We start from the raw sequence: 23127 nt of genomic DNA, 5'->3' as shown, positions 1-23127 counted from the left end.
ACATTTCAGGTTTATTGAAGGCGGAATGGGATTTGTACAAGGTGGCACAAATTGAAACACCTCAGTGATCCAGACATTTAAAAAATGTGGCAGGCAGGCATCTGCTGAAAGCGAAAGTAACATCTCTAGCTTACCATAATGTCATAACACAAGGGTAGCATGATGGGGAAAGAGAAACTAGCCACCAAAATGGGAAGAAGGCATGGGAAAAGACTCTGTTATAATCAAAGGGAATGATTATTTACTCAGAAATTCCTTTTAGTTCTCCTCTTCCCAAAATTAAATACAAATATGCTCCTGGGCCCATTTTCTGCAATTCGGCAGGTTTCCCACCCAGTGGTACCTCTCTCGTGTCTTATCCCAGTAAGCAGCGGACCAAATCTTCCACTTTTCCACTCTCACAACTGCAAATGCTTCACAGCTTGTTTATTTTTGCACTTCACCCCAACAAAATAATAGAACAGCTCAAATTTATCCTCCTTAGTCAGGTAGCCATTTCCACCTCTCATTAAACCTTCCCATAATGCATCACATCAGGAAAGAGAGCATACTTCCAAGTTGTCATAGCAAAAGTACTCAAGATTGATTTTCATAATGGGATAATAACCACATTTGATGAGTGTCCAAAATACCCTTAGGAAAACTCAAGTCCACACTTTTCCACCGGCTGGCAAGAACATCTCTGCCAATTATGGGCTAGCAGCCCACAATTGTTGCTGGATTTGGCTTCCTTCCCAAACCCTGCCTGCCATTTTGGTGTCCGAGAATGAAAAGCAGAACATCTGCTCCGAGGAGGTATTCTTTAGAAGTCATATGGTATGGGTGTAAAGGGTGTCTTTTTCCTTTTTCCTTTGTTCGTTCTATTTCTGTAATAATTCAATTTAAAAAACAAAACAAAAACCTTCATCCAGAAGTCACAGCCAGAACTTTTACTGCTGGTTTTGGTTTTCCAAAAGCAGCCCTGCGAAGAGCACATTGCGTATATCAGGCATAATCTAGTCAATGAAATCAGGTGGGAGATTTCTGGGTCACCAAACAGAACTAGCATAAGAGTCTATTGGTGGTTTTCCTATGCAGAAAGTTTGGGAGCTACTGAATTTCAGGTCTTATCTGTTGCTTCTAGGGGCACCTAATTCAGTTTTAATTGTAAGTAATGTGTCGGTTAAAGGTGTCTCTGTAAATATACTAGTTCTCCACAATCCTCTTTTGTGAGATTGTCTTTGGTCTTAGGTACCTTCATTGCTCTCCTCTCATTATCTACTTGAACAGTCATGTATATCTCTTTTATATAAAACAAGACAATGCTCCTCCAGACATTACATTAGTCAGTCACAGATGAATTCATGAATGGTACAGTTGTGTTAATCTGCATAGGTTCCAAACGTTGTCTAGGATGAATCACACCTTTCATCTGGGACTAACAAAGGGCAGAAGCATTTAGCTCACATCAGCCACCTGACCTAGCCACAATTAAGCACTTGCAAATCCCATTAATGTTAATGATTTTTATGAAACATATATACGCAAAGCCTGGTTGACTTGTGGCCCACTTTTGACCTGGATAGTGCTGGTCAAAGACCATTGCTACATTTATTTGATGTTTTCTGGACATAAGAGCAGCATTTGCACCTGTTCATATTTTCTAGAGAAGAGAGAGAGAGAATGTGAATGAATGAATAGCTACCATAGATAAGTCTTTGGTGCAAATCATGGCTAGGTACCTATAGACCAGCCTCCTCCAAACTAGTGACTTCCAGATGTTTTGGACTACATTCCCCATCTGTTGGGTTTTTTTTGGGGGGGGGGAGAATTCCTGGATGCCAAGATCCAAGTTTGGTGAGAGAATTCCAGCCAAGATTTAAAATCACAAAATATGCAGCAAAGTAAAGTGTGGAAATATAGGCTGTTAGATCTTTTAAATAAACCTCAAGTGAGTTCTGAAATGTCCCCTTTAAAAGTTTGTTTCCAAAGTTTCCCACTTCGCCCAGCATAGAAAAAGACCCCATGTTTAATAAGTTAAAGATGCTTTACTTACAACCTCTCCAAAGGTCAGATTCATGTGCTTTTCCATTCAGCTTTCAGAAAAAGTTGCACAGACGGTAAAGTATGGCTTACAAAGTGGTAAAAGTTCCTAGATTATTGGTATAGGAATTTAAGAGAGGCTTGTTAGAGCCACATTGCTGGAGGAAGCAGCTCAAGAGCTCCCCAAACACCAAAGTTCACATGTAGACTAGAGGAGAACAAAGACTTGACTACCTAGTTCTTCCCAAAGTAAGAGGAAGTGAACATAGCTAAGCCTGGCAGGACAGCTTAGTTTATGGTATTAACCCCTTCATGCATTTATTAGACTTAAGCATATCGCTTATATGTATGAGATTGGTTACCTCACACCATCAGCCCCGAACAACATGGCCATGTTGACTGGGGGAGATGTGATGATCCAATATCTATCTATCTATATAGTCATCATAGTCATTTTGAGCTAGAGGGCTTGGTTACTTTACTAGGAATCCAACCCTTAATTTGTTCTGCCAAATTAAAATTGTATTGAGGACAAAAACTGTGCCTTGAAATAGAGTTATGGGAAGCTGTATTCTGTGGTCCCATTAATCTAAAGTATTGTATAGCTGGCTCTCCTTAATTCCATCCATCAGATCCAGTGAGCTCTTGTGCTTGAACTATGTAAGGAAGGGAACCAATTTTCCAGTTTTTTGCATGGATTCAAATGCTTTCTTCTGACTCAGATTGTTGCAAGGTTTCTCCAGAACTTTGTGTGGCTGGCTCATTTCCATTGCTTCCCACAACTTGGCCGTGGCTCACCCTTCCTGAATTGGGACCATTGTCTCCATATTGAGAATAGGAACTAGACTATTGCCTTCCATTGCAACAGACTGCCCCTGTTCCTAACAGCAGGTACATATCTGAAATCCAACTAAAAAGGAACAGAGTTGAAAAATCCCTGTAAAGTCCTTTGCAGGGCAATGACTGATACCCTTAAAAGGTAAACACATACTTACATTCTTTGCAAAAAGCAATGCTTAATTTTATAAACAGCAGCCTAAAGCAACAACATCAGTTTGTCTCCAGCTTCTAATTTTACAAGGGCATTTGTATACGTTTCTCCGAACTCTTGATAAACCTTTCCCCAATAGAATTCACTTTATAACTTAGCTGTTACATTACGCCATGTGCAGTTCCTAATGCAGCTGTGTAAAACGCTGCCAGTTTCTGCTCCTAAGTCTTAATATGCCCCTAGTTTTCATGCATTTGCTACACTTTTTTCCCCTTGGGATCCCAGTCTGCTGCATTGCAGCTCTATCAAAGCGCACCTGTTGTATGTATGATGACATATATCTCTTCTCTCTACAGCTATCTAGAGGGCCATAGCTCTGTGCCAGAGCATCTGCTTAGGATGCAGAAGGTCCAAGCTGTAATTCATGGCATCTCCAGGTAGGGCTGGGAGGAATCACATCTGAAAACGCTGGAGAGCCACTGCCACTCACTGAAGACAAAACTGAGTTAGATGGACTAGTGGTCTGGCTGGTAGCATTCCAGGAACAGCTGTGCACCCACATGATCTTAAGCACCCTCATTCCCCCAAAACACCTTCAAAATGGACCCAAAATTACACCAGTTAGGGCTTGCCGACCAGAAGGTCAGTGGTTCGAATTGCTCGGTCCCTGCTCCTGCCAACCTAGCAGTTCGAAAGCAAGTGCAAGTAGATAAATAGGTACCGCTCTGGCGGGAAGGTAAACGGCGTTTCTGTGCGCTGCTCTGGTTCACCAGAAGCGGCTTATTCATGCTGGCCACATGACCTGGAAGCTGTACGCCGGCTCCCTCAGCCAATAAAGCGAGATGAGCGCCGCAACCCCAGAGTCGGCCACGACTGGACCTAATGATCAGGGGTCCCTTTACCTTTACTTTTACCTAAGAAATATGCTCAACTTGCGGAGCTAACATACAGAACAAGAGAACTGGAAGAACATATGTTTAAAGAAGACTGGAAAATGTTTATTGAATGTATGGGGGGAATTGTGTACACTTGAAAATATTGGCAGCATTAAGATTAATTCAATAGTGCAAATATGTTTTGATGGATGTAGTAATGGAATACTGAATGGTTTAGTTTATATGAAATATGCAGGGATTTATGCTACGCAAAATGAACCATGGAAAGTGAAGAAGGGAAGTTTTTGATGTTTTAAGGTTGTTTAAATGAATACAGTGGTACCTCGGGTTACATACGCTTCAGGTTACGTACGCTTCAGGTTACAGACTCCGCTAACCCAGAAATAGTGCTTCCGGTTAAGAACTTTGCTTCAGGATGAGAAAAGAAATCGTGCTCTGGCAGCACAGCGGCAGTGGGAGGCCCCATTAGCTAAAGTGGTGCTTCAGGTTAAGAACAGTTTCAGGTTAAGAACAGACCTCCAGAACGAATTAAGTACTTAACCCAAGGTACCACTGTATTCTGAATTGTAAAACAGAAAATTTAATAAACATGATATTAAAAATAAATAAATTACACCAGCCCAGTTGTTTCCCTCCCACTGGAGTCAACAGGAGGGGGGAAGCCTGTTCATCCATCTTCTCACCTGGCTGCAGAAAGCTGGATAGGCTATTGACATGGTGGCTGTTCCAACATGGAAGCTCTCCAGTTTCACCATAGCTGTCAAGTGTCCCTTATTTGAAGGGACAGTCCCTTATTCCAGCGCCATGTCCCGCTGCTGTCCCTTATTGATGGATGTCCCTTAAATGTCCCTTAAGTGATGTCCCTTAAATTTCAAAGGAAGCAGCTCCTTTCCCTCCCTCCCTGCCGGCCAAGGAGGAGGGAGGCTCCAACTGTGTTGCTTGGCTGTGTTGCTCACCCAATAAGAAGTCTAAGAACGACTGGGGGGTGGAGCTTGCATGCCTTGTGTGTGGCTAGTTAATGCAAGCTGAGGAGGATTTTGAATGCTGGGCGCCATTTTGTTGCACGTGCTGCTGCAAACTTTGCAGTGCAAAGCCAGGCCGGGGAGCCATCTTAAGTTGAGGCTGCATAGGCCTTGTGGTGCATGTGATTCAGATTCTATTCAGTTGAACCTCTGGTTACAAAGTTGGTTGGACAGTGTTCTCGAAGCTACCCAGCATGAGTTTGACCAGACTGCAGGAGGACAGGAAGACTGGAGTGCCTGGAACAGGTGAGGCTGCAGGTCCCTTATTTTGGCTGCTGGTCCCTTATTTTCAAGGCTGCTGGTCCCTTATTTTCAAATCTGTAAGTTGACAGCTATGAATTTCACCCACTCACCACACATAATAGGACTGATCCGCTCAGCTGCAACACTACAGACACTTACTTCAGAGTAAGCTCCACTGAACTCAATGGGACTTGTTTCTGAGCAAGCATGTGCAGGATTTTGCCGCACAATTTAGTTAATAAGATTAGAGTCCTAGCAATGATGTCAGTATCATTCCACAGTATTCGGTAGGCCCGTCAAAGTGAAAAATGAGAAAACGTGCTTGAGAACAAGCAAAGGCCCAGTATTACAAGAGCAGTTAAGTTCTTGAGCTTTCTCCAAATGAGAATGCAATCCCTGGACCTAAACATCAAAAGTTTTATTGGCCAATGGGATTTTTCTCCCCTATACTTGAAATCTCTTCTTGCAGTTATTTGTAAAAGAACAGACAACTTGTTCTTGGCAACAATGTAGCAACCCGCAGCTAATTATAGACCTGCCGCATGTTTTGAAAAGATGAAGTCACCTACTTAATGCAGTGCTTGTCAGAAACTTCACCTGCCCTGAGAGATTCTGGGGAAGTCTTCTCATGCAGTAGGAAATCACTGCACATCACTGCAGGTCTATCAACTTGTCACTTACATTGCAGGTACTTTTAGAAGTCAAACCCAGCCAATGTTACCTTCAGCATATTGGGTTGTAGCCCACTGAATTTTACTCAGAGTAGACCCGTTGAAAGTAATGAAACTAACTAAGCCATTTCCAATTCAGTTTCATACTCTTAAAGTATGGCTAATATTGAAAACAACCTGTTCTGCGTAATCCAGAGGTTTTCAACTTTTTTGAGTCCACGGCTCCCTTGACCAACTGCATTCTTTCTGCGGCACCCCTGTGGGGCTCAGGAACCCAGTTTGTCGCCCCTTACCTGCCGAGCTGGCAGCCTCTCACCCTTTTTTGAACACCCTCCCTGTGGAGTGTTCCCTCAGCCTCCTCTCCTTGGGAGTCCTCTGGGCAGCTGCAGCTGCCTCTCCTGGTCTCTGAGCTGCTCCCTTTCCCCAAAGAGAAATGCCTTCTCCCACTGCCCCACAGGGCTCTGGGAAGCATCTCCTGGCCAGTCCCAGAGACACTATTCACCTGTGGAGCTTGTAGCCAGGGCTGCCGCAACAAACAACTGCATAAGCTGGAAGAGATGCAAGAGGGCATTAGAGGAAGGAAGGAAGGAAAGAGGGACAGAGGCCAGTGTTGCCCACGGCACCCCTGACTATCATTCAAGGCACCCCAGGGTGCCACGGCACACTGGTGGAAAACCACTGGTGCAGGTTTGTAGCTAGACATCAGCATGGTGTAGGTTTGAGGGCAAAGAAATGTAATACAGTGGTACCTTGGGTTAAGTACTTAATTCGTTCTGGAGGTCCGTTCTTAACCTGAAACTGTTCTTAACCTGAAGCACCACTTTAGCTAAAGGGGCCTCCTGCGGCCGCCGTGCCGCCGGAGCACGATTTCTGTTCTCATCCTGAAGCAAAGTTCTTAAACCAAGGTACTATTTCTGGGTTAGCGGAGTCTGTAACCTGAAGCGTATGTAACCTGAAGTGTATGTAACCCAAGGTACCACTGTATTAGTCTTTTGTATGAAACCAAATTGCAGTTACCCATTAATAGTTTACAGAACAATAATTACTTTAACCAACAGTATTGATAGCAATATTCTGAAGTTAAACCTACTGATTAGATTAAGTGTTCCTGAACAGTATAAAAAGTGATCATTTGAACTGCAAACCACAAATTAGCTCTTCTTTCCGCCTCTCCTCCAACCCCGCCCCCTCCAGCCATTCAGTTCACCCTCTATTTAAAACCATTTCTAATGAGGCAATAATCAATATTTATATTTATGGACATATTTTAGCTGACATATTTATGGACATATTTTTTGCGCCCCCCCCATCACCTGTGCCCCTGGTGGGGGCCCACCTCGCCACCCCCTAGCTGCAGCCCTGGCCACAGCCTTAGTTTTTCTTCATAGAATCATATTCGGGAGTTGGAAGGGACCACAAGGGTTATCTAGTCTGACCCCTACAGTACAGGAATCTTTTGCAGGTTGTGATACATAGGCAGCAGTCAAATACAACATTCCTTGTTTTCCTAGAGTGGACATGCAAGGGGATGTTGGGTCCAGCCAGTCGGAACTTCCTGTTTCCTCCTGGACAGGGACATACTTCCTCTTGCATGTGATGAGAGGTGGGCGTGACCATACCTGTGCAGGTAACAAAAGCACAAGGCACACAGCCCTCCTCCCTTCTTTTCCATCTTCCTTTCGTCGTGTGAACTACAGTGACTGCCGGTCTGCAGTCACTGGGATTAACCCCTCCCCCCCAATATGGAGTAGATCCACATGTATATACTTTGTAACTAAGTCTGCCTTCTGGGATCCAACTGTGAACAGAATGTGAGTAAACTACTTTTATATACTTTTGCCCAACATGGGGCTTGAATCCTGAGATTAAGAGTCTCTTGGTTGAATTGGATTTGAACCTGCAGCTTTTTCTCTCTTCCTTGTCATTGTGCTGCTACTTATGATATGTGCCATCACAAGTCAGAGTTGCCTGGAAAGTCGGACAGAGCCAGGCAGTCCTGCCCATGAACCAGCAGCAGTCTCATCCTTTAGCTACAGTCCAATTAGCTCTAGCTTGTATTTTCATAATGAAAGCAGGTGGACAGGCGTCTGGTGTGTTCCAAATCTGCAGCTTCAGTTTCCATTAACTAGTTCTGCGTTTGTCCAATTTTGCTCATAGGCCAACAAGAGAGATTAGGCATAACAGCTCAAGCGCAAACGACTCTCGCCTTTAGATTAGGAGCTCCCTTGAGTGGCAGCTTTGTGGCAAGGTTTCACATGTGTGTTGCTCAAAAAGGAAGCAAAAAATATATATTCTTAACATCCTAGGAAGCACATTTAGGAGTTCTGAGGTTGCACACTGAGTCTGTTTAGGCTACAATCTGAGGCTCCAATACTTTGGCCACCTCATGGGAAGAGGAGACTCCCGGGAAAAGACCCTGATGTTGGGAAAGATGGAGGGCACAAGGAGAAGGACGACAGAGGACGTGATGGTTGGACAGTGTTCTCAAAGCTACCAACATGAGCCTGACCAAACTGTGGGAGGCAGTGGAAGACAGGAGTGCCTGGAGTGCTCTGGTCCATGGGGTGACAAAGAGTCAGACATGACTAAACAACTAAACAACAACAACAACAAATCTCTCAATGGCCCATCTTTTGTTATGTCAACCACTTGGTCATTATCAAGTGATCACCTCATGAGGAAGCTGCCCTGTGCTATTTCAAACTCTTGCTAGAATCAGGAACTTAGAGGTTTGCTTGAATTCTAACCCTTTACTGAATCCAGAAATTATGGGGAGCGCCCCCCCCTGCAAATTCATAATAAAATAAAGATTGCAACAGGACCTATTTAATTGGTTCACTATCTATCGGAGGGGCACGTGCCCAGGCGCGTGTGTGTGCATGATGGTGTACTGAATTTGTGCCTCGTACAAACAACTCCAGTTCAGTTAGCACAACGGTTTATCTCTTTTTCCGGAAAATGCACCTCATCATTTTGCCAGCATGTACTGAATTTCAGCCTCTTGGAAACGCAAGCATTTTGGAGGAGAGAAGATAAGAGTTTTCGTACACAATGATGTCACATGCAAAACTGAAAATAAGTCTTCTGGTGTCAAGCATCGCAGAACGTAAGCCCTGCAGGTCAGCACTGACTCATTACTGCGTGTGCCATTAGCAATTTCAGCCAGGGCACTTCACCACAGCCCTAAATCTTATTGGCTCCAGATGTGTACAGAGAGCCAAACCACTGTTGCTAGATCTGCTATATTCTCCAGTTTGAGCAATTCCTTGTTGAGGACAGCCCCAGGAGATTTGTACTTGCCCACACTTTCATAGAATCATAGCGTTTAAGGGACCCAAAGGCCATCTGGTCCAATCCTCTGCAATGAAAGATCTCAGCTAAAACACATCTATGACAGATGGCAATCCAACCTATGCTTAAAAAGCTCCAAGGAAGGAGAGTCCACAACCTCCAAAGGGAGACCGTTCCAGCAGGGGACGTCAGGACCAGGGGCAATATGGCCGGGTGAGAGCAGGAACAGGGGTCCAGAAGCCAGGAGTCTGAGGGTCAGCGAGCCGGGAGTCAAGAAGTCAAGGGTCCGAGGATCAAGAAGCAGGGAGTCAAGGAGCCAAACACAGCAAGGCAGGAAACGTGTTGCTGTGGCAAAGAGCTGAAGGGAAATGCTGACCTTATATCCCTTCCCAGCTCTTGCCCCCAAGTGCTGTGAGTTACCAATCGGCCTCACCTGTGAGGACGTGCCTTGCCTCGCCTCTTCAGAACAAACTTAGGAAGGCCCCAGTCCTGCAAAGTCCTATTGGTCACAGGGCCTGGCTCCTGCATGCACACCTGATAATTTGGGTGTAATCTTGAATGTATGGTTATGCTCCCCACAATTATAGGAACACAATAAAATCTCTGATGGGTCAGACCAAAGGCTCAGCTAATCACACATTCTGCCTTGACAATGGCAACCCAGAAATCTATAGGGTGTTAACAACAACAACAACAACAACAACAATAATAATAAATTTTATTTGTATCCCACCCTCCCTTGCCAGAGCTGGGCTCAGAGCTGCTAACGAAACATGAGTGCAATTGCACTCTCCCATTCATTACCCCCGGAACTGGTATACTGTACGTAGCTATCATCATAACTAACAGCAATCGATCATCTTATCATCATCCTTAGCTGGGGCGGGAAAGTGAAGTAATGCATGCCCCACCTTTTCCAAAGTTTTTTGGCAACAATCTCCCTAACCAAAGAGGTAAATGGCAACTTTCCCACGCAGCCTGCAGAGAGCTATTAATAGTTCAAAAGTGGGATAGAGTATTATGAACAGGACTAGTAGCAACGAGTGGGGCAGGACTGGAAATGGGTTTTTGCTGATTTCCAAAGAGATGTCACATCAAAGTTCACATCAGAGCACATGTACTTTTCTTGCAGTTGCCTTTGGGCAGGAAAAAAAACAAGAACAACACTTCACAATATAACATTCCTGGGAAAGGACACCATGTAGCTTCAGATAATAAATCCATCTCCTCTTCCTAAATATTTAGGAGTTTTAGAATTGTTGCAGAAAACTTACTCAAAAGATGCTGATAACAGGTTCAAATTAATTTATGGGTCAGTCCTATGGTCTGGGGGTGGTGGTAGAGAGACTGCACCGTCTTATTCTTTAATATTATCGAAACTTTCTAGTGATACGTTGAACAGATGAGGTCTCAGTTTGATTGGTTAGCTATGGAGTTAGAATAGAACTAGCCTTCACATCAAAATAAGAATAGGTTTAATCTAAGAAATATCCAATACACAATCTTTATCATATGGAATGTTGTTGGAATGATGAAACGAACTAACCATGTTAGGTTTCGTGGTTTGCAATCCAAATGATCACTTTTTATACTGTTCCAGGACACTAAATCTAATCAGCGGGTTTAACCTCAGAATATTGCTATCAATACTACTGGTGAAAGTAATTGTTGTTCTGTAAAATATTAATGGGTAACTGCAATTTGGTTTCATACAAAAGACTAATACTACAAAGAGGAGGGAAGCCTTGTAGCTCAAGACATCGTAGTGTTTGCTTGACGTCCTTCTATGTGGAATGGGAAATCAATGAGCCCACTAAGCATTTCTTACCCCAGCCAGACTGGTGCATTTATTGCCACTCAGGACGTATGTACTGGCACTGTGGTCTAAACCACTGAGCCTCTTGGGCTTGCCAATCAGAAGGTCAGCAGTTTGAATCCCCGCGACGGGGTGAGCTCCTGTTGTTCGGTCCCAGCTCCTGCCAACCTAGCAGTTCGAAAGCACATCAAAGTGCAAGTAGATAAATAGGTACTCCTCCGGCGGGAAGGTCAACGGTGATTCCGTGCGCTCCTCTGGTTTCAGTGTTCCATTGCACCAGAAGCAGCTTAGTCATGCTGGCCACATGACCCAGAAAAACTGTGGACAAACGCCGGCTCCCTCGGCCTGTAAAGTGAGATGAGCACCGCAACCCCAGAGTCGTCTCCGACTGGACTTAACTTTCAGGGGTCCTTTACCTTTTTTTAGCTTAGCTTCAGTGTTAGATAACAGGCCAACTTAAACTTTGCCTGCACGGTATGAACATATACAAAGAGGTTTTGGAGGAACTAGGAAGGTACAAAGGAATATGGTGCTTACTAGATTCTTTGCATATGATCAGCTTGGTCAGACAGTGCCAGGGAACACGAGTGATTATGAATAATCTATTTTTTAAAACTCTCATTCTAACAGCGTATACACAATGTGTGTTAATGTACATTCGGTGCTGAATGCGGGAACCTTTTGGGGGGTGCTGTACGCACAACAACATCCCCGTGTCATCCCTGACTCACAATATTTGTTGATGAAAAGTGCATTCTGCTGGAAGTTTTAATCTGTTTTGAGGGCGAGGTCTTTAGCCATGCCAATCTTTTACTGGACTGAAGCATATAAATTTGAAGTTGTCTACCTACCCCAACAAATTTAGGAATTCCTTTATAGTCCTTTAGGAAAAAACAACCTTTCCCCCTCATTAGCCTCGAAGCAAATACCTATTTTCTGCTCCACATGCTCTGGAAATGTGAAGGGATAATGGACTCCTGACTAAACTAATGAACTGAAACCTCTTCGTGCTGAAGAGGGAAGCGGTGGGGCCACCATAATAAACCGCTGTTATGAATTACTCAGGTTAAAATAACTCGATGGAAATGCAGTAGGAACTTCTGCTTTAATCAGGACCAAAAACAGGTGGGGGGAGGTTTCCTGTTCACTTTGCAGTGCCCTAGTTTTAGCAGCGAAAGGATCTCTCTGCATTTGCCTGTGAGAACAAGCTGGTAAAAACCGACATTTCCCTCATCGTCTGAGAACTGCAATAGATCTGAGAATCCAAACAGAAATGAAAAAGATGACATGTTTTGAAGGAAGAATACAACCATAGGAAGACGAGGAATTAAAGGTGGCAGGATTAAGTGAGCTTTAGCCCACAGTGTTTGGTATAGGGACTCTATATGAAAAATAAACGAAAGAAAGCCGAGTGTGTGGGCTCCTTGCTCTGCAGGGGAGTGATGAAAGCAAAGGGGCAGATGGTGAATTTCTTTCCCGTGACAGTGACCCTTAAGAACATGAGAAGAGCCTCCTGAATCAGGTCAGTGGCCCATCTCACATTGCCAACCAGATGCCCGGGGAAACCCGCAAGCAGAATTTGAACACAAGAGCACTCTCTCCTCTTGTGGTTTCCAGCAACTGGCATTCAGAGGCGTAACTGTCTCTGACAATGGTGGCAGTGCATAGCCATCACAGCAAGTAGCCATTGATAGCCTTTTTCCTCCCTGAATTTGTCTGATCCTCTTTTAAAGCCATGTAAGCTGGTGGGCATCACTGCCTCCTCTGGGAGCGAGTTCTGAAGCTTAACTAGGCCCTTCGGTAAGGCACTATGGGGAAATGGGAAAGACATCTCTGCACTCTGCAAGCAAATAATAACAATAATAACAACAATAATAACAATAATATATTATTTATACCCCGCCCATCTGGCTGGGTTTCCCAAGCTACTCTGGGCGGCTTTCAACAAAAGATTAAAAATACTTTGAAAGTCATTGAAAACTTCCCTAAACAGGGCTGCCTTCAGATGTCTTCTAAACATCAGATAGTTGTTTATCTCTTTGACATCTGGCGGGAGGGCGTTCCACAGGGCAGGCGCCACTACCAAGAAGGCCCTCTGCCTGGTTCCCTGTAATTTTGCTTCTCGCAGCGAGGGAACCGCCAGAAGGCCCTTGCAGCTGGATCGCAGTGTCCGGGCTGAACGATGGGGGTGGAGACGCTCCTTCAGGTATACTGGACTGAGGCTGTTTAGGGCTTTAAAGGTCAGCACCAACACTTTGAATTGTGCTCGGAAACGTATTGAGAGCCAATGTAGGTCCTTCAAGAACGGTGTTATGTGGTCTCGGCAGCCACTCCCAGTCACCAGTCTAGCTACCGCATTCTGGATTAGTTGTAGTTTCTGGGTCACCTTCAAAGGTAAAGCAACACCTGTCGAACGGGACCAATGACTATAGCTCTTAAATACAGTGGTACCTCACGTTAAGAACTTAATTCGTTCTGGAGGTCTGTTCTTAATCTGAAACTGTTCTTAACCTGAAGCACCACTTTAGCTAAGAGGGCCTCTTGCTGCCGCTGCGCCACCGCCACACAATTTCTGTTCTCATCCTGAAGCAAAGTTCTTAACCCGAGGTAATATTTCTGGGTTAGCAGAGTCTGTAACTTGCAGCGTTTGTAACCCGAGGTACCACTGTCTAAAGAAACTGAGAATGATTTACTTGGTTCAGTAAGATCGCGCAACCTCAAGCCTGTTCACAAGTGGCAGAATAACAAAAAGAGAAATGTCCTCCGGTGGTATAAAAAGCAGCAAGACGAAGGCCTCCAGTCAAGGAAGGCTTAATGGAAACATTCTTCTGCTGCTTCAGTTTGGTAATAGCAAAGCGGGGGGTGGGGGTGCTTTGATTTGAAAAGTATTATTATGAATATGGGCCTATATGACATGGTCTTCCATGGAATTTTACATTAAAAACTCAACAATACATTTGTAAACTACAAAAAAGAGCAAAGCCTCTTAGCTTTGATTTCAGCTTCATGAGTCATGAGGCTGTATGACGTTAAACCAGAAAAATGCAAGCCCTCTCATAGCAGGTACTTGCTATCAGGCAAAGTATTTGAGTTAATTTTGAGTTAAAAATATAACAGAAAAACAGGAATCCTTGGAGTCAGCTTCTAATCTTGAATGCGGGACGTCAGTGGATCAGTTTGGCTGAATTCATTTCTCATTATTATTTCCCCCCCAGAGAGCCAATATTGAGTAGTGGAGCCTTAGGCCTGATCTATTTGGGCTCTTTTTATGTTTTCGTGTATGGTGTTGCAGTCCTTCAGCTCGATCCCACTCAGTTCAATGTCATTTACGTAAAAGAAAATATGTGGACTGTTCATTGGGTTGTGCATTTCAGCTGACCTCATCCTTTCATTGCATAATGATTTCATAAAACCAACTGGATAAATAATTGCATATTTCTTGCATGTTTACCTCTGACTCCATTTCCTTCACCTTGTCTCTGGTGTATTTGTCTAGATTTTAAGCTCCTTGGGGTAGGGACCCCTTTTCTCAGCAAACTAAATGATTTCTCTCTTCCTGTTATTTTCCGGTTTGCGCCTGGTGGCGAATTTGCCAACATGCTTAAAAATATAATGTTGTTTTCTTCTTTCTGGTTTCCTGTATATCAGTGGTAGTCACCACAGTGTAGTTCTTTAAAACAATCTTGCCTATTAAGATTGCATGTGCTGCCTGTGCTGTTTTTATCTGATCGTTTGCTTAGCTTAAAAGCCACCTTGTTGATCTAATAACTTTTAATTGCTAATGCATTAAACTCTGGGCCATGTTGAGATTCTACCTGTAGAGCTATTCTGGCCTTCTCTTGTAGAGAAAAGGTTTGTATTCAACTAAGTACTACTTGAAGAATTTTTCAATGCAGTTCACAGAAATGCACATACAGTGGTAACTCGGGTTAAGAACTTAATTCGTTCCGGAGGTCTGTTCTTAACCTGAAACTGTTCTTAACCTGAAGCACCACTTTAGCTAATGGGGCCTCCTGCTGCTGCCGCCGCGCCGCCACCACGCAATTTCTGTTCTCATCCTGAAGCAAAGTTCTTGACCCGAAGTACTATTTCTGGGTTAGTGGAGTCTGTAACCTGAAGCATTTTTAACCCAAGGTACCACGAAAATGCTGATTAATTTTCCGATTCTGCTATACAATAACTGTTTCTCCTTATTGTTTTGTCTTGCTTGTGTTGCAATGAAGATTATATATGTGATCCAAAAACACCTTGCTGATTCAAAATGGCACAGTTACAGGTCAGTTGGGCCATTCTGCACACCATTGCTGCGTTTTAGTTATGCAGCACAAAAACAAAGCTTGCGAGATTTTGCTTGATTGCTTCCCGGCAAACCTGTGACACTTGCTAGGTGCTGAAACTGCAGGTCAGGCCTCATCCATCACAGAAAAGGAGCCTTTCAAACCGAACAGTTCTGAGAGAATTAAAAAGAAAAACAGTCGCAGTGAAAACAACCAGGCATCCTAAGCGACTGTCCTGAATTCCTTAAGACTATAAATATTTCCTTCCCAGAGAGGATATTGTTTGAAAGATTCCTTGCTAGAAAAAGAATCACAATTTTTTCTAGGCAATCTATGATAGTCTAACAGATGTTCATCACATTACAGTGGTACCTCGGGTTACATATGCTTCAGGTTACATATGCTTCAGGTTACAGACTCCGCTAACCCAGAAATAGTGCTTCAGGTTAAGAACTTTGCTTCAGGATGAGAACAGAAATCGGGCTCCGGCGGCATGGCAGCAGCAGGAGGCCCCATTAGCTAAAGTGGTGCTTCAGGTTAAGAACAGTTTCAGGTTAAGTACGGACCTCCGGAACGAATTAAGTACTTAACCCGAGGTACCACTGTATATCCCACAAGGGCTCAGAAACCCAGAACCATCTCAGATGAGCTTGCGAAAGCTTCATTGTTTAAAGTGCTATAAATGACAATGGCCCGTCAGTCATATTATGAACGTTTGAGGGAGAATACCAATATTTAGGAAGTCAACATGGCACTACTTACAGGCACAAAAGAGGGAAATATTAGCAGGCTTAGGGGAAACCCATTGCAATCCCTCCTTTAAAAAACCCAAACCAGTACAGGATATAAATACTAATACTAATAATACTAATACTACTAATAATAATAATAATTGCTGAGAGTGAGAAGTAAGTCACAGTTCTTAGGATTCTGTGTGGGAAGCCATGTACTTAAATGTATGGTATATATGCAAACCCGATGTGAAAGGAAGTACGGTCTGTCATTTGGATCACAACAATGTTGTATGAATGCAGCAGCAGCAGCAGCAACAACAACAACAGGTTGTGGGTATGCTCAGCACCAGTTCCACAATAAACTTTCATCCGGATGCAGAATAGCATCCTCAAATTGTTCTGAACTGGCTAAACAATTCTCAGTAGCGAACTTCTCAGCTCATTTTCACAGCTGCCTCTCAAGAAGAGGGGGCGAGTGTATATTTCATTTGATTGCTGTTACACAACCCCAGATGGCCAGTCTCTCAAAATAAGGGGGCTTACTTAGAGTAATTACATCTGCCTACTTAATAAGCTACAATTACACAGATATACAAGCAACCAAGCCTTATGATATAAGGATCACATGTTCGTGGCGTAATAGGGAGCAATCTGCTGTGTGGAAATGGAAATATTAAAATGGTCAAGTTAATGGAAGTTGTATTACCTGCGATGCATTGCCATAATGACTGAGAAATAGGTTTCTTCCTTTCTGTGAAGCTATCAGATAAAAAGAAGAGATGTCCACTAAATTGGCTAGAGTGCAGACAGAGCTAGCAGATGAGTGCTAGCATTTGACATGGGTCTTTCTTTCAACCTCTCCTTTTTTACAGCTTTGGAAATGAACATCATGAAGCGTTACATAACTTATTATTTATTAAATTTCTATACCACTCTTCATCTGAGGATCACAGGGCAGTTTAAAATTTAAAAACTCCAAAAAAAAAATAAATAAATACATACCATAGTAACAAACAATACCACCCCCCTGTTTTAAAAGCCATAGATAGTTTAATTAGCCTGGGAGAAGAGGAATGTTTTAGCCTAGCACCTAAAGATATGCAACGAAGGTGCCAGGTGAGCCTGGTGAATGAAGGCCTCCTGCAGGTTCTCCAGTATAAATTTCCACATCATTGCAGGATGTGTGTGTCTCCCCCACACAGAGAAAGCTCCCTTCTACAGATGTCCCCTTCCTGCAACACAAATACGCTGGGAGGTGAGGCTGGCACAATCTAAGCCTGGCATGAGCTAGTTTGGTTTGACAACCTTCACTGAATTACAGTGGTACCTCGGGTTACATACACTTCAGGTTACATACGCTTTAGGTTACAGACTCCGCTAGCCCAGAAACAGTACCTCAGGTTAATAACTTTGCTTCAGGATGAACAGAAATCGTGCTCTGGCGGTGCGGCGGCAGCGGGAGGCCCCAATAGCTAAAGTGGTGCTTCAGGTTAAGAACAGTTTCAGGTTAAGAACGGACCTCCGGAACGAATTAAGTACTTAACCCGAGGTATCACTGTAGTTCAAAAATCCCTGAACTGCACCTGAAAGTAATTCCCATAATTGCAGAATGAACTGAACATGAATAAAGTTTGTTTTAGGGTAGAACTTTGAATGATTTCTACTTTTTTTTTATTCTTTAGACTGTGGTTTTGGTTTTTTGTGTGTGTGTGTGGGTTTTCTGTATCTTCTTCTACACATTTAGAACCGAGAATTAAAACCAAGAGCTTGCCCCAACAGTTTTCAAAGGCCTATCTATGCAGGAAGGTCTTAGTCTGCAGAAGGATAACAAAGAAGGAGCCAGTCTAACCTCTCTTGGAAGGGGATTCCATGACATGTGAGCAGCCACAAAAAAGGCGCTCTCTCTCATGTCACCACCAAGCCAGCCATGCTTCTGATGTTGATGGGACCAACAGGTAAAGGTGCTTACACGAGGCAAGGTGGGCACAGGGAGATCATATAGGGCTTAAACCATATAGGCAGGCCCTCCAAGTGTCCCTATTTTCCAGGGATGTCCCTGATTTAGTGAAGCTATCCTGGTTTCCGATTTGATCCCGGAATGTCCCACTTTTTCTTAGTACATCCCTATTTTCATTGGATAAATGTTGAAGTGTATAGAGTTATCCAACTCCTGAGCCATCTGAAGGCAATCCTGTACAGTGGTACTTCAGGTTACAGACGCTTCAGGTTACAGACTCCGCTAACCCAGAAATAGTACCTCAGGTTAAGAACTTTGCTTCAGGATGAGAACAGAAATCGCACGTCGGCAGTGGGAGGCTCCATTAGCTAAAGTAGTACCTCAGCTTAAGAACAGTTTCAGGTTAAGAATGGACCTCCAGAACGAATTAAGTTCTTAACCCGAGGTACTACTGTATACGGAAGATTTTTTTAAAAAAAAATATTATGTTTTTATATATGTTGGAAGCTGCCCAGAGTGGCTGGGGCAACCCAGTAAGATGTACGGGGTATAAATAGTAAAATTATCATTATGGCATGGGGTGTCCCAATTTTCATTGGAGACATGTTGGAGGGCATGTATAGGGTGTTATAAACAACACTTTGAATTGTGCCCAGAATCAAACTAGTAGCCAGTGAAATAGTTCTAACCATTCCCAGTACCCTTTGCAAACTACAGTTCCCAGTTTTTTTTGGGGGGGGTGGGCTTCTGTTGTCTGCAAGGCTTGAGTTCTTTTGGGGTGCTCCTCCATCTGTCCATCAGCACCAAGCCAGACATTTTCTGCTTCTCTTTGCACCTTCCCATTAAGTGCTGCTATCCTTCTACTCACCTTTTCGTCCTTTTGTCATGTAAATCCATGCATAATCCTTGCTGTTTGGCACAGGACCCTTGAAAAACACATTTATCCTTCTAATTTGTCACATAAATGTGGCAGGGGGTTGGCGGGAGAGAGTTTCTCTCCTGCCTCAGATCAAAGGCTTTACTTGTTTTGGCACATGGCTGAAAGGGCAGAAAGTTCGAGATGAATTTATTCCTTTTCATTTGTGACTCCATACACTGTCTTGGCAAAGGAGGCTGGGGATTAAGGTTGTTATGTTTGCGAGGAGCATGTTGGGGTACATGTCATATAAATAGGCAGCTTCTCTGAGAAGCCTTGGGCAGTTTCCACCAGAAGAATTATTTTTTATAACTTTATTGTTATTTTTCCGTCCTCCATTTTCTCATCCGAAAAAGCTGAGAGAGAACAGCAGCGAGCCAGAAAGCAGTAATAAAGCTGAGAGGGCAAATCGGTGCCTTGAAGAGTTTTAGGTCCTGGGAGGTCAGTTACTTTCAGTATTAGGAATTTAACAGTTTCTCCTCGAATGTTTGCTTTTTTTCTTTGGGAACAAATACCCTAACAAAGCAGAGAAACTGGGACACTCGCCCTGATCCAGAAACAGTGTGCATGTCCACTAAGATCCAGGAGACTTACTCCCAAGTAAATATGGTCATATCAGCACCACATATTTAAAGTGTATTTATAGCAGTTTAACCATCATGGCTTCCCTCAAAGAATCCTGGGAACTGTAATTGACCATTCACAGATCTGCAGTTCCCAACACTGTTTACTTTTGTTGTTTAGTCGTTTAGTCGTGTCCGACTCTTCGTGACCCCATGGACCAGAGCACGCCAGGCACTCCTGTCTTCCATTGCCTCCCGCAGTTTGGTCAAACTCATGCTTCGAGAACACTATCCAGCCATCTCGTCCTCTGTCGTCCCCTTCTCCTTGTGCCCTCCATCTTTCCCAACATCAGGGTCTTTTCCAGGGAGTCTTCTCTTCTCATGAGGTGGCCAAAGTGTTGGAGCCTCAGCTTCACGATCTGTCCTTCCAGTGAGTACTCAGGGCTGATTTCCTTAAGATTGGAGAGGTCTGATCTTCTTGCAGTCCATGGGACTCTCAAGAGTCTCCTCCAGCACCATAATTCAAAAGCATCAATTCTTCCCAAATTGTTCATCTGGTTGTGAATTCCAGCTGACCTCTCCCTTTCATTTCCAAATGATTTGTAAAACCACTTATTTCTCTTATATCTTATGTCTGCCTCCATTTCCTTTTCTCGTCTCTAGTGTTGTCTGTCTAGATTGTTAGTTCCTTGGGGCAGGGAACTAGTGTTCACTAGTTTATTCCTCGCTGTTATTTTTTTTCAGTTTGTGCCTAGCGGTATACACGCAAACATGCTTTAGAACATTATCTTGTTTTATTTCTGGGAATTGATGTACATCAGTGGTAGTCATCATCATATAGTTATTTAACCACCAACCCGCCTAATGAAATTGTATTTGCTGCCTGTTTTTATCTGATTGTTTGCTTAGCTTAAAAACCACCTTGTTGATCGAATAACGTAATTGCTCTCCGGGCCACATGGAGATTCCACCTGGAGAGATATTATCGGCTTAGTTGTATTCAGCGTTGGCACATAAACATTAATGGACTTAAGTCAGGCATCTCCATTAATTTCAACGGGACTACTCTTGAGTAGAACCAAAACTGGATAGAACCCCATCATTTAAAGAGATGATTAATGAAGTCAGGGTTAAAAATATTAAAAGCTGAAATGAAAGCCAAAGTTCTGTTTTTAGATATTATTCTTCAAATGCAGTTAGAGAATATTTTTTAAAGGTAGTGCTTTCAGTTTTTATTATTTTGGGTTTGAAAACTTGTTTTTAAAACATCTCTCGCCTCCCTCCAGAACCATGGGCTATGTGTGACATGATTTTGGGTAACTTTCTATGTTCCATGTAACACAGGGAGGGAAGCCTTTGGCCCAAAGTTGGGCTTCACCTCGCATAAGCCCAGGGGATTATGGGAGTTGTAGTCCATCAACATCTCTGAAAAACATGTAGGCTAAGCCTATGACCAGGCTGATCTAGTCTTCTGCGCTACACTTCCCTAGCTCAGGGCCAGATTGTTTAAGTAATCTCTTTACTTGGAACCAAAGTGCAAGGACATCAAGATTTCATGTCTCTCGTCTCTTCTTGGCTGAGATAATGTGAATAAAGTGATCTGTACTAATCAGGGGGAGGGAAGGAAGGGGCACCAAATGTTTGTACTTGGATAAAGTCCAAATAAGCTGTCCCAGAAATTGTGACACTTTTGTTAACTTCTGGCATTTTACCTTATTTTCAAGTTATTACAGATTTGTGAGCGAGCGATAGCAGTGCATCACATATATGAATTCATCACATTTGAATTGGTCGGTTTCTTTATTTTGAACCCGCAGTTGAACAGTTTTAAACTGTAGGTGATAACAGGTCAACAATAGTGGAATGGGTGTATACCCTCCCAACATTTCTCCAATGAAAATAGGGACGTCCTAAGGAAAAGCGGGACATTCCGGGATCAAATCAGAAACCGGGGCGGCTTCTGTATATCCAGGACTGTCCCCGGAGGGAGGGTCTGGTTGCATTCCCCTGGAACAAACAGGCCCGTAGTTTGCAGAAATTCCTGGATCCAACGTTGTTACTGGCTAGGAGTGCCTTTTTCCAGCTCTGGCCACTTTAAGGCACAGCTCAGTTGGCTACAATACTCCATGTTCCAGATGGGGTTATTGCAGTGTGCGCTACCTAGGGCTGCCCTTGAAAGAGACTTGGAAATTCCAACTGGTCCAAAATGCAGCTGCCAGATTACTGGCTGGCTCTCCATTCAGAATTCATACAACCCCCTTTAAAACAGCTACAGCGGTTGCCAGTTTGTTTGTGGGCCCGATATGAGATGCTCACGCTTGTGTTTTCCTCGTCTGCCAAACACACACCTTTTCACCCTGGCCTTGGACACTTGAGATGTTTATTTTCACTACCCACTGTAATTGTGATTGAAATTTGTTGTAAACTGCTTATAATATTGCATTTTACACTGCTGCAACTTGTCCTGAGACCTCAGGGTGAAGGGCTAGGAATAAATAATAATTAAAAGAATCTACTTAGAAATAAGCCATGCTGAATTCAGTAGGACTTACTCCCAGGTAAAGGTATATGATAGGCTTAATTGTATTTAGGTTCCACTGATTAACTTAAATTGGATTCAACCTAATGATTTTGAAAACCTTTCTGTACCTGACTCCCTGAAATATATGTGAGTACCCGAGAATTGGGGGGGGGGGGGAATACTGAAGGAACCAGAGACATGTGCATTACAATGACATTCTATGGGTTAATGCTGCATTATTTAAATATAACAATAATCTCTTCTTTGTCCCAAACATATTTTGCATAAATACCCATATTTACTAATAATGGTTTGGTGCCCTCTTGTGGACTACTAGACTGTTTGAATGATAAATATTTGTATATAATTCACAGGGAGAGCAGGTCATTGTGTTAAGTCTGTTGCAGCAAAAACAACAAAGGGGTTTGCACAATAACTGACAATGAGATATGCAAGTTTAAAAGCTACAATTTACACTTCCTCAGACTGGGTGTTATGTATTTCCTTTAAAAAAATAAATCCTGGGAGAGAGTAATGTGCAGCTGTGACTGCAGGTTGTTTTTGTCATGAGAGGGTAATGGTCTCAGGATTTTATTTTTTAACATACCACAAGATTCTCTGCTGCAGTTGTCTTATGTGGCTACTCCTCTGGAAGTTACTATTCACGTAACTGGATTTTTATTCATCCCTATCCCCAAGGCTTCTGAGCAAAGTGTGTTACACAGATAAAAAAATTAGGAATCAACAAATAACTGACAGACAAAAAAACACAACCATCCTATTATCGGCATATTAAAACCCCTATATCCTGAGCACATCTATTTTACCCCTGTCCACTCTAAGCCAGTAGAAACAGTACAAACAGGGTATAACAAAGCTGAAGTTTGGATGAACTGTCATTCCGCTCAAGTCTTCTTCATTTTGTTGGACGGCCATTTTGAACCATATTTCCACCAGAGTGACCACTAAAGTTCTATTCACAACCACCTTTTACCAAGAAATGGACATTTTCGGAAATCACAAAAGCAGCGTGCAGAAGCTTTGTATTCCATTATGGGTTTAGCTCGTATAGTAAGTGATTTGGGGCTTTTGGCGACTCCAATGAAGATGTCCAAATACATGCATAAGGAAAAACTGAGTTTCCACAAGACAAAACTAGAGACAAGCAGGATTTCAAGAAGAGTCTCAATGGCCAGAGTTGTTCCTG

General features: G+C 43.2%; 1 long non-coding RNA gene across 1 annotated transcript in view; it reads right to left on the bottom strand.

Moving 5' to 3' along the window:
* LOC308459224 overlaps window positions 1–6835 on the bottom strand; it is a 300770-nt gene extending 293935 nt beyond the window's left edge. The window contains exon 1 of the long non-coding RNA XR_013977921.1: window positions 6798–6835. This is a non-coding gene — a long non-coding RNA (uncharacterized lncRNA). The remainder of the gene's footprint in view (window positions 1–6797) is intronic.
* Window positions 6836–23127: the final 16292 nt, after the last annotated feature.

The sequence above is a fragment of the Podarcis pityusensis genome (genome assembly GCF_964106645.2).
Source record: "Podarcis pityusensis genome assembly, chromosome: 12".
NCBI classification, from domain to species: Eukaryota; Metazoa; Chordata; class Lepidosauria; order Squamata; family Lacertidae; genus Podarcis; species Podarcis pityusensis.
This window is presented reverse-complemented; position numbering and strand designations above follow the sequence as displayed.